This window comes from the organism of the source record quoted next, unplaced genomic scaffold, assembly GCF_019419815.1.
Source record: "Pyrus x bretschneideri cultivar Hongxiangsu unplaced genomic scaffold, Pyrus_bretschneideri_v1 Contig26, whole genome shotgun sequence".
NCBI lineage: Eukaryota > Viridiplantae > Streptophyta > Magnoliopsida > Rosales > Rosaceae > Pyrus > Pyrus x bretschneideri.
The window spans coordinates 3,830,067-3,842,499 of NW_025999568.1; positions in this window are offsets into that span (position 1 = coordinate 3,830,067).

Genomic DNA, 12,433 nt, shown 5'->3' on the forward strand with positions numbered 1-12,433 from the left:
AGAGAGTGCCAAACTAGACTTCACGGATATGAGGAGGAGATCGCAGATTTAAAAGGAGTTCGTGATACTGCGACGTCTGAGGTACGCCGTACGAAGGAAGAGTTGGCCGAGGTCAGGCAAGTGAGGACCACCGAGCGTAAAATGAATATGCAATAGATACGCAAGGAGATGGCCTCCATCTTCAGATTTGGTTGGGTGCAAAGCCAGCAACGTTCGAAACACCGCTTTGTAGCTGATCCTGATGTGTATAATCATCGTATGGGGATTGAGCCTAGCGGATATGAGCGAAACTAAGGGTTGGATCCTAAGGACTGGAGACCCTCTGATGAATCTACTTCTTCTGATCCTATCCTAGGCAGCGGATTTGTTACTAATTCCGGACCCATTTCTGGTTTAAGCTTTGGAAGCTTTTAGTCCGACACTCGTTTTGGTGCTTAGTAGCTAATGCAATCGCGTGAACTGTCCTCATGGGCTAAACCCATTTGTGTTTGTATTTATGTCTCCCCACTTTTACTTATTCTATCTTAGCATATTTTTCATTCGCAAGTTGGGCCTTTGCTATTCCATCGCTCAGTCTGTTCCTGCCGATCTTCAGTTTTAATTAAATGAAAGCAATATCCTTTATCCTTATATTTGAGTTTTTGAACGAGTGATTAACTTATCTCGATAAGATACTATCATCTTATATTTTGAATTCTTGTTCGTAACAACTTCGACATGTCTCTATATAAAGAGATGTTTAAGAGTAAGTAAGCCAAAAACAAGTAAGCAGTACCTAGATCTTATGGCTAACAGTTGAAGAGTGAAATTCAACTTCCGGCTCTGTGTTGATGTGCCCAAAAAAGGAAGCTCCCGGAGGGGTTCCAAGGGCTCTAGGAACGTTATCGAGCTATGCTCTAGTTCCTCTTCTCGTTCGCCAATGAGGACTTCTCACTCTTCTGAAGTTCCTGACACTTTTCGTGAATCCAGATTCCATTGTCGGTGGAAGGATTTCTCCGATGATGAATTTCGCAACTCGGGTTCCTAACTCTATCGCTTATTCTCCCGACCCTTATGTAAGAGATGAAGCGGGTCCTTCTCGCGCACTTTCCCCTCGCCACCCACATTGCCCCCAGTGCTTTGACTACTCCCTGTTATTGGACGAGTGTGAAACTCTAAAGGGATATTTACAGCGTGCTGAACACCAAGTAGATCGTATCAGAGGGGAATTAATGGCTGCCGATCGTGCTGTGTTCGCTGCTCACTCAGATGGCATACATGAGGGTTTTAAACAAGGCATTCATTATTTTGCATCCAAGGCTAAGGTGACCTTTCCTTCCATAAACTGGGATAGTCTCCCCACCCCATTAGACTATATGTCATCTTACTCGTAATAAGTTAGGCCCTTAGGTCCAACCACTATTAGGATATCTAGTAGTGATGTTGTCCTTGTTTTCACCTTCTACTAGTAGGTTTCTTTCTTCGTTTTTATTTTTTTTTATTTTTTATCGCACTATGTATCCAAAGGCCAAGAGGTTTTCCTCTTTTAAATAAAAGATATTCCCTTTTACGGGTTGGAAAAACAATGTCCCACTGCTTGAGCTTTTATTTTTGCACACATAATGCTCCATTTTCATTGGCAAACACACAACGTGTTCAGGGAGGAAAATCATTTTTTGCAAAGATTCACCTTCTCGTTATTGTTCTTAAACCGTTCAACCTTGACTTCTTCTTTTAATCAGGTCTTTAACTACTCGATCTTGGATTTCCGATCTTGGTTGGTCTTTGCTCATTCGATCTTGGGCTTTCTCTTCCCACTCGATCTTAGATTTTCAATCTTGATTAGGACTTTGCCCATCCGATCTTGGGTTTTCTTTTCCCACTCGATCTTAGATTTTCGATCTTGATTGGGACTTTGCCCATCCGATCTTGGGTTTTCTTTTCCCACTCGATCTTATGTTTTCGATCTTGATTTGATCCTCAATCCATGGCTCATGCTCTTTAGCTTTAGACTTTAATGAAGTGTAACTTTATTTATCATAGAATGAGGAGATGTCAGCAGACATCTAGGGATACACCCTTTGACATAGAAGGAAGACAAAAAGGTATTCACCCTTCAACATTGTTGGAAACAGAAATTTAAATACGAAAAACATAAACATGACAAGCTAAATGTGGTACTTTCTTAAATGAATTATGTTCCAAGGGCGTGGCATATACTGACCTGTTTCAATGTGCCTAAGCTTATAAGCTCCCTTTCCAAAGACTTTGGTCACCTCATATGGTCCTTCCCATATGCGTTCAAGCTTTCTAGCATTCAAATCTTTTGTGTTTTCCATGACCTTTCTTAATACCCATTCGCGTACCTTGAACCTTTTTGACTTAACCCGTTTGTTGAAGTAAGTTCCAACTTGGTTCTGGTAGTTCGCAAGTCGTAGTGTGGCGATTTCTCTTTGTTCCTCGACTAAGTCGAGGTTATAGGCTAGCTACTGATCATTCTTTCCATTTTCCACTACAAATGTTAAGATCATAGGTAGACTGACTTCCGTGGGGATAGCCGCTTCAGTGTCATAAGCAAGAGAGAATGGGCATTCACCTGTTAGTTTCCACTTTGTGGTACGATAAACCTACAATACATTGGGGAGTTCCTCATGCCACTTTCCTTTGTGCTGTTCCAACTTTTTCTTTAAGCAATCGAAAATCGTTCGATTTGTCTTTTCTACTTGGCCATTGCCCTGGGGATAACTTCTGGAAGAGAACTGTAATGTGATCCCTTTCTCAGTGTAATAACTTCTAAATCTTCGATTATCGAACTGTGTCCCATTATCCGTCACAATTGCTTTTGGTATGCCAAACCAACATATAATGTTCCACCATACGAATCTTACAACGTCATCTTGTGTAATTGAAATGTATGCAATCGCTTCTACCCACTTAGTGAAGTAGTCTATGGCGAGAAGGACGAACCTATTATTCCTGGGAGCCCTCGGCAATGGGCTTACGATGTTCATGCCCCATTTTGCAAATGGCCAGGGTCCTACGATCGAATTAAGCTCTCCGACAAGTTGTCTAACAACTGGGGCATATTTCTGGCATTTGTCACACCTCCTTGCATACTGCTCTACGTCCCAAGCCATGTACGGCCAAAAGTAGCCTTGAGTTAGTGTTCGATGCGCTAAGCATCTTCCTCCAGAGTGATTCCCACACATTCCTTCATGTAATTCTCTTAGGACCCATTCAGATTGCCTTGGGTTTAAGCACCTGAGGTAAGGTCCTGAGAATGACCTTCTATAAAGTGTGTTATTGAAGATTGCATATCTCACCGCTTTCATTCAGAGTTTTCTCGCTTCTACATGATCTTCTGGCTGGATTCCTTTAGTCAAACAGTTTACGATTGGCGTCACCCAACAATTATCATCTTCAGCTTGGGCCTGCTCTAGCAATGGGTTGTCAAGTTTTGCCCCTTGCCCGTCTATCTGCATCACATCTGATTTCACTGCTTCGATGCTCGGACAGTACAAATATTCTACTTTGGTTACCCGTAAGTTTTCTTGTGCAGCTGATGCTGCACATGCTAGATGGTTTGCTCTTTCGTTCATCTTTCTAGGTATTTGCTTCAGCTCGAATTACTTGAATCCATTCGTCAACCCTATAACCAGTTTCTGATACGCCTCTATCCTCGCATCTTTAGCTGTGTACTATTTAGTTGCTTGGTCGACGATGAGTTGTGAATCACTATGCACGGTAAGACGGCTTATCTTTAATTGCTTCGTAAGTTCGAGGCCTAGTATCAGGGCTTCGTATTTCGCCACATTATTTGATGCAGGAAAATCCAACCATACTGAACACTCTAAGTCTACTCCTTCGGGGGAAATTAAAATGATCCCTACCCTTGCTCCTGCTTGATTGGATGACCTATCCACATATAGCTCCCACTTGGCTTCATTAAGGTCGACTTCCACAATTTCCTCGTATTCATCCTGCAAACTATGACGAGGATAACATTCTGCAAGAAAATCCACAATTACCTGACCTTTGGCTGCGCTCTGAGGCTGATACTTTATGTGAAAGGAACTGAGTTCGATGGCCCACTACGTAATTCTTCCCGATTAGTCTGGTTTAGATAAGATAGCCCTGATCAGTCGATTAGTTAACACCACAATGGTGTGTACCTCGAAGTACTGACGAAGCTTCTTTTTTGTGGTTACTAGGCCAACATTAACTTCTTAGTGGGCGAATACCTTTTCTTTGCATCAATTAAACTTTTGCTCATGTAAAATATGGGTTGCTGAACCGTGCCTTCCTCTCTGAATAACGCAGTAGTTACTGCCCTCTCGCTTACGGCTAGGTACATGTATAACAACTTTCATTGCTTGGGAATGGTCAACAACAATAGACTTATGAGATACTTCTTTAGTTGTTCGAATGCTTCCCTTTGCTCATGCCTCCACATATCTCTTTTCCTGTTTTGTATAACTTGAAAAAAAGTTTGTATCGATTGGACGATCGTGAAATGAAACGACTAAGGGCAGCAATTCGCCCAATTAACATTTGAATGTCTTTAGGTGTTACTGGATTCGGCATGTTACACAAGGCTTCAACTTTCGCTGGATTTGGCTCAATGCCTCGTTTGTTCACTATATACCCTAAGAACTGCCCAAATGATACACCGAATGCACATTTTGTCGGATTTAGCCACATGCGATATCTTCTCAATACGTCGAAAGTGTTGCGTAGATAATCGATGTGCTGACACCTTTCTTGGCTTTCGATGACCATATCGTCAATGTAAACCTTCATTGTATTTCCAATTTGATTTTTAAACATCCTGTTCACTAACCTTTGATAAGTCGAGCTGGCATTCTTGAGTCCGAAAGGCATTACGATGTAACAATACAACCCATGCTCAGTGATAAAAGCAGTTTTTTCTTGATCTTCAATAGCCATAGGAATTTAGTTATAACCGGAATAAGCATCTAAGAATGACAACAGTGCATACCCGGTCGTGGCATCCACCATCTGGTCAATTTTGGAATTGGAAAACAGTCTTTTTGGCATGCCTTGTTCAGGTTAGTGTAATCCACACACATGCGTCATTTTCCTTTTTCTTTCTTGCTTACCACCACGACATTCAAAACCCAAGTTGGGCACCAGACATCACGAATGAATCTAACTTCGAGGAGTCTATCAACTTCTGCACTAATAATCTGATTTCGCTCTGGCGCAAATCTCCTCTGTTTTTGTCAGTGTAAAGGACAACTCAGATCCACGTTCAGCTAGTGACATGCCACTTCCAGGTCAATTCCTGGCATGCCCGTATGAGACCATGCAAAAACATCAGTATTGCTCCTTGGAAATTTTAGTAACTTTTCGACTTCTGCATCAAATAGGAGGGAGCCCACCCATATTCTTTTCTCAAGATCAGTTGGATCCAAAACCTCTTCCCTCAATGGTTCTATAGTCGGGGATTCTTGATCGTCACTTTTCTAATCCTGTTGCGTTGGGTCCTTCGCTAATTGCTATAATGGTTTATTCTGATGCAAGTCCAAGCTCTGTTGCACTTCCTTGGTTGTCTTGATGTTTGTTGCCATGTTGTAGCACTTTCTGGCCTCCAGCTGATCCTCTTTAATGTCAATTTTCGTTTGACCATTCGTTGACAAACACCTCATCACTTGACATTTGGTTGACGCTTCCCCATCTATTCGGTGGATCCATTCCCTTCCTATAATAGCATTATACGCACTTGGTGTGTCGATGATGACAAAAGTGACGAATGGAGTTTTACCTGCTGCAGCAACGGGGAAAGTCACGTCTCCAATAGACCGGACCTTAGTTCCTTTAAACGCATAAATAGGAGTTGGATTTGGCCTTATCTCTTTCTCGTCTAATTTCATCCTTCTAAATGTGCTCTAGAATAGAACGTCTGTGCTGCTCCCCCCATTAATCATTATCTTTTTCACTCTTGAATAGGCAAAGCGTAGCGACACAACCAGTGCATCATTGTGAGGGAATTGAATTCCTTCAAGGTTTTTGTAGCAAAAGGAAATGACTCTGAGATTCTCTAATGATTTGGACGCTTCAGGGGTTGATGTTATGTTGTTGTGCACGCATTTAGATTTCTCGATTTCTTGTCTTTGCGACTGAGAGCGTGCTTTGCTTTATTCAGGAGGTTAGGGTCCACCATGTATGACATTGATATCCAACACCCTTTCATCAACCCCGATGTTTCCTGTTATTGCTTTAAGCCCTCCATCATTCTTACATTTGTCCTTTAATTCTACGCGGTATTGTGATAACATCCCCTTATTCAGCATAACTTCCACTTAGTTCCTCAGGCTTTGACAATCATTGTTGGTATGACCAAAGTCATTGTGATGAGCGCACATCTTGTTCCTGTCTTGTTTCTTTAATGGTGCTTGAATCGATGCTGATGCACTAAAGATTCCATTTTCCTTGATCTCATGGAAGATTTTGCCCAAGCTTATTGTCAGCTTGGTGTGTGGGCGATCAGGCTTGGATCTTTCATTAAACCCATCTTTCAGATCATGTGAGAATGTTCCTTCTTGCCTCGGTTGGGTCGTGGGCTTCAGGATACACACGGTAGTGCCCGTTGGAGATGCAGCAATAGTGGTTGTGGCCTACTTTGACTGAATAAGTTCCTCTTCCTCTAGTCTGATGATTCCATCAACTAGGGCCATCACCTCCCTCATGTCCAGTGTTTTGATCAATGACATGCGCATCTTCGTTTTGGGCAACACCCCTTCTTGAAATGCCAAAGACGTTGTGTGAGAATCACATTCTTCTAGGATGAACATCTCTTCAGTTAACCTAGTCATGTAGCTTTTAAAGCTTTCGCCAACATTTTGTTTGGTGCTGAACAAAATCGTAACATCTTTTCTTGGCCTCCATTGCATACGTATTAAGATATGAATGCTTCATAAAGCTCCGTGAAACTTCTGATAGACCTCGGTTTCAGTTGTCTAAACCAAGTTAAAGATGATCCCAAAAAACTTGAGGGGAACAACTTGCACAGGAAAGCCTCGTCGTCTCCTTCAAGCGCCATATGTTTTTGGAAATGGTAAATGTGCTCGACAGGATCAGTCGTACCTTCAAACAACCTGAACTTTGGTTAGGTGAACTTGTCAGGTTTTTTAACTTTTAGGATATCCTCTGTGAACGGCGATTTGCAGATCCCTCTAGCTGCTTCTAAAGCAAGTTCCACCGGGGTCTATGGCTTGTATCCGTTCACAATCTTCTTAATTTGCTCTCGCAAATAAACCTTATGTACCTTCTTCGATCATTTTCCCTTGTGATCCTCTTCGCCTTGATTTTTCATCACCTTAGCACGGTTGCTGGATGGCTTGCTACTAGAGCTACCCTCCTTATCTTCCTCTTCTGCATGCTGTCTCTTGGTGTCGGTCACATCTTCCACTGTGTTTCTAGCTTCAGCCTTTTTCAACGCCTTCTCTGTTGTCTTTTTTGTTTCACGCAATTCCCTCATTAGCCTTCTAAGTTGTTCCATGGCGAGACTCGGTTCACTATTTTGGGATTGAGACCTCGCATGCATCAATCGAGTCCCTGCGTCTCTGGAAGGATTCGAAACTTCCTGTGAAGATCCAGTCATACTTGTAGCTAGATTTTGTTTCATTCCTACAAACGGCACTAACTGTTGGAGCGAGATTTCTTAAGAGAAGAAATACCTCCACAGATTTGTTTACTGCAATCCTCATGCTCATGTTTGTCGAATCCCTCGCCAAAGGTGTCCCCGGACAATCTTCCTCCGTAACTTGTGCGAGCGAGGTACCTGCAAAAGATACTCCGACGCTTAAGTCAGTTGATTGATTTTTGTTCTCTCCCTTTTCTATGGGTCTCCTCTCTATATTTATAAGATCGCATTCTTAGCGACCAAGTACCACTATGTGGGAGAGGGTATAATTCACTATGTGAAGAAATGAGTTAGGACTACAACAATGGCTAATTCTTAAATGTGAACCCATTTCTTATTTTTACTTCTTAGAGCATTATGTTTATTTATGACAATTGATTAAAAATATCATTTGACATCTTAAATAATTCTGGTGTTACTAGGAAGGGGGAGGATTCTCTCCCCTCCTAATATTTTTTTTTTTGTTGTACAAATGATATTATCTACACTAAAGGGGAGGGGGTGGGTTACATTAATCTACGTCAAACGGTTGCGATGAGAGGAGAGAAGGGAAGGAGATGGGAATAGGAAGGGAGAGAATCATACTCCTGCTAAGAAAGAACCCCTACTTTAGATCTCTGCGTACTTTTCGGTTGCCATCTACGCAAACTTTCTCAGGGTCATAACTATACATATGTGTCAAAATGGAGAAAGGAAAGGAAAGGAAAAAAAAAAAAAACATGTGGAACCTCCAAACAGTCGATTCATTTTCCATTCATCAAAAATAATTTTTTTCTTTAATCAACAATGTGATTATTTGTGTTTTTTCTCGCTAGGGTTTATGTTGTTCTACAATGGCGGGCGTAAGTAAGTTTGAGAGCTTGAGAAAAATGATATTTTGGGTGCAAGGTTATTTCACGTTGGACATGAGAAGTGTATTTAGAAAACAAAATCATTTGAAAAAAAAACACTTTTAAGGCCTAAATAAATTATTTTTTTAATAAACGATTTTATATACACTAAGGGGTAGGACCGTGGGAGAGTAGGCCAAGTCTCACAATGAGCTAACAATAATGTGATTCAAACTCGCCTTTAGCGAGAATCGAACATAAGACATATCACTTATAATTGAAGAGGAATACTACTAGACTGTAGTACTAAATGACCCAAATATAGCATTTATACTAGAGCAAATAAGTCATTCAATAAAAAATGTACATGTTTAACAAATTGTAAGGTGCCAACAAAACCACCAATTTTAACAAATTGTAATTAAGGTGCCAACAAAACCACCCATTTTAATTCCTATTACAACACAAATCAATATACGAAAATGAAGGTAAAAGGTATTTCTTTGTTGAAAAAAATTGAGATTCCACCATAAAATTTTAAAATCAAATATATAAAAATGATGGTAAAAGGTTATTTTTGATAAATGTACCCATGTTTTTAGGAAGCCTTTAAGGGAAGAGATCCTCATTTCTTTATAAAAATGGGGATCATTTGTGGGGCCCACATCATATCGAATTTTAACAATTCGAACCGCCTATTTTTCAAGTTGCAACTCATAAATCATCCTTACACAACATTAGTCCAAATGGAAATATTTAAGACATTTAATTGAGTTCAAAGAAATTGACCAACATTTTGTTCTCTAAGAACCATTGAAATTTCATCGTGATAATTAAATAGCCTAATGATTTCGAATTGAATTGAATTTTTGCAAGGACGATCTATGAATTACAAACTAGACGATGCGGATCGTGATTATTTATATTCCATGTCATCATTCATATCATTTATTAATTGAAATCCTTCACACCACTTTTGATTATGACCATTGGATGTTATAAAATCTAAAGGTTAAAAAGAAGTGTAAACATGTTGCCACAATAGGCTAGCAATAATGTGGTCCAAATTCGCATATGATGATAGTGAACCTAAGACCTCTCACTCAAGTGAAGAGAAATACCATGAAATTGTAGTGCTAAGTAGCAATCACGGATTTTATTTAAAATCTCTTCTATATAAACAACAACATTTTGATTTTTAATTTAAAAATTATAATAACGTACATAGAAATACATATTAATTTCAAGAACTTCAATAAAAAATTGAAAACTAACAAAGTTTTAATCAAAGAGCATTGATAAATAGGGACTGAAAGTCTCCGTAAAATTAAACACCAAAACTTCTTCATTACCTTCCAAAACTGCAATTACACAAGTTGAAAATAAAATAAACTAAAATAAAAACATTTGGTATGTAAGAACCTATAATTGACAGCTATTAAAGAGAGATTTTTTTGTGCTTCGAAGTATCGAGTATTATAGATGTTTTAACCATTAAATTTTTATTTAAAATTATAAAAATCAAATCTAAGGATTACACATTCACATTCATAACACCCAAGAATTTTTAGACTATTGAAACTAGCATATGGTCTAATTTTTGGGTTATCATAAGTCATACCGCGGATACATGTACATGTGATTTGATTTGAAGCCACATCAATTATTTGAAGTCATACTGAGGATACATGTACATGTGGTTTGATTTGAAGTCACATCAATTATTTAAAGTCATATCGCGGATACATGTCCATGTGGTCTAATTTCCCAACATTGCATACGTTCAGATGGATCAGGATCTTGTCCTGTCCTGAGCTTAGGAAATTGAGCATCTGATTAAATCATACCGTTCGTTAAATTTTAATCCAACAACTACAAGATATAATTTTTAGAGAAACTTCATGTTTATAACCGTTAGATTTTAATTCAACAATTCATGTTATTTACTTAAAAAGCTTAACCTTCTAAGCTCAGGAAAGGATCCTAATCCCGTTCAGATGTATTAAATTTGACAAAATGCATAACATTCGTTGGTTATACACGTCTCATCGTGACTTTGTAGACTTCTTTACCTCCCAAAACTGCAAAATACATAAGAGATGACAAAATGCTGCCATCACCGTTATCGAAATTTCCTACAGATCATTTTTCAGTCACCAAGACTTTTTGTAAATGGACAATGTTATGCACGCTATGTTAATAGTACGTATAAACTAGTCTCAACCTAGGTTCAATGCTTGAATTGTTTCACCATATCAATAATGCTTTGTCTGTATCAAAAGGTGAACTTGATGTGCTCTACACCGTTGGTTTGTTTTATGCATTTAAATGATTAAAGGATTAAATACTTAAGAATATAATTAAGAAAATTTTAAAATATTAATAACAATTTTCATAATTAAATGGGTAGAGAAGAACTTAAATAAGTTATTTAAGAGTTAAGTGTAGACTTGATGATCCAAATCCCACGTCTTAGGCTAACTTTTATTAGGTTAATTCACACTAATCCAGATGCGGAAAAGATAATGCAGTGGTGCTTTACATAATGACTTGATAGGAGTTATGCGAAATATTAGGTGGTTGATATACATGGATAAGAATTGTGGCAAGTGTCTGTAAGCTGTTTCATGCATTTTGAGCTTCGTTTTGATATTGAAACTTCGACGTAACTCCCACTTCAGAAATGCAACAAAAGTAACTTCGACTGTGAAACTTTGACATTCAAACTTTGACAAAACGATAGTATTTAAAAACTTGGACAAAACTTGACAGGATTTTTTTAAAAGAAAATTTTAACGAAAAACTTCCGGTACTGTTTATTTTAACGAAAAATCATATTTTTACACTAAAAAATCAATCCTAGTACTATTCACTTACAACATATTTTTTTCCTTTTCGTTAAAATTCAAAGTTTTCAAGCCCTTTTTATTAGTTTTTTTTTTCCTTTCTTTTTTTGGACAATGATAGGATTTATATTGACATTTGGATTTATCCATTATAGCATTTAGGAACTCAGAAGGTCTGCTTACACTCTGAAAAAAATTATTGTGCCCTTAATTTAAGTGTTTTTTTTTTTTTTGCCACATAGTCCTACGATCTAGTGTTATTTTTCTTCACTTGCAAGTGAGATGTTTTAGGTTCGATTTTCGTCAAAGGCGAATTTAAACTACACTATTACTAACTCATTGTGAGGCTAAAACCACTCTTTTATCCTTAATGTAAATAATATTTTTTGTTAAAAAAAATGTGTTTTTTAATTTTATTTATTGATTTTAATCGCAAAGCGATATCTTACCCCAACTTACAGTAATGAGAAGGAGGCGGGTTTCAACCAGGACGTAGTAAATTGAAAAATGAAACCTAACCAAGACAATATTTTATATTTCTACATGTTTAACTTACTATTTTCAAAGGGATAATTCTTGGGTACACGCAAGGGAGTACCTAACTTACTGACCATCCAATAATTTTGAAACACTTGTCATTTTAACTCTTCCAATATTTTACTATCTCTGTAACCAAACACCATCTGTGCCCGAGACCAAACACCTCTCCTCTTCTCCATCTTCTTTCCTTGTCATGCCAGATCCTTCTGCTTCATCCCAACCACGCTCCTCCAACTTCCTTCCTGCAATCGTCGACTCCATCTCCGCTCCCTTCTCCAACCGTCAGCCCCACTCTTCCAACCGTCGACCATGACGGCACACCTCCACTCTATCCATCTCTCCTCCGTCAATCTGAACGCCATCCTCTTCTCCATATTCTCTACAACATCAATCGGTAAGTGATTTCGACAAGAAAAATTAGTCAACCTACTGACAGGTTTGCCATGGATGTTGATGACAAGGGATAAGAGCCACGGGTGGTTGGGCAGATGGAGAATTTTCGGCGGATCTGCCATGGCATCAACAAAAGTGAAGCAAGAAGGCATGGAGATTGCCGCTGGTGGAGGAGAGGG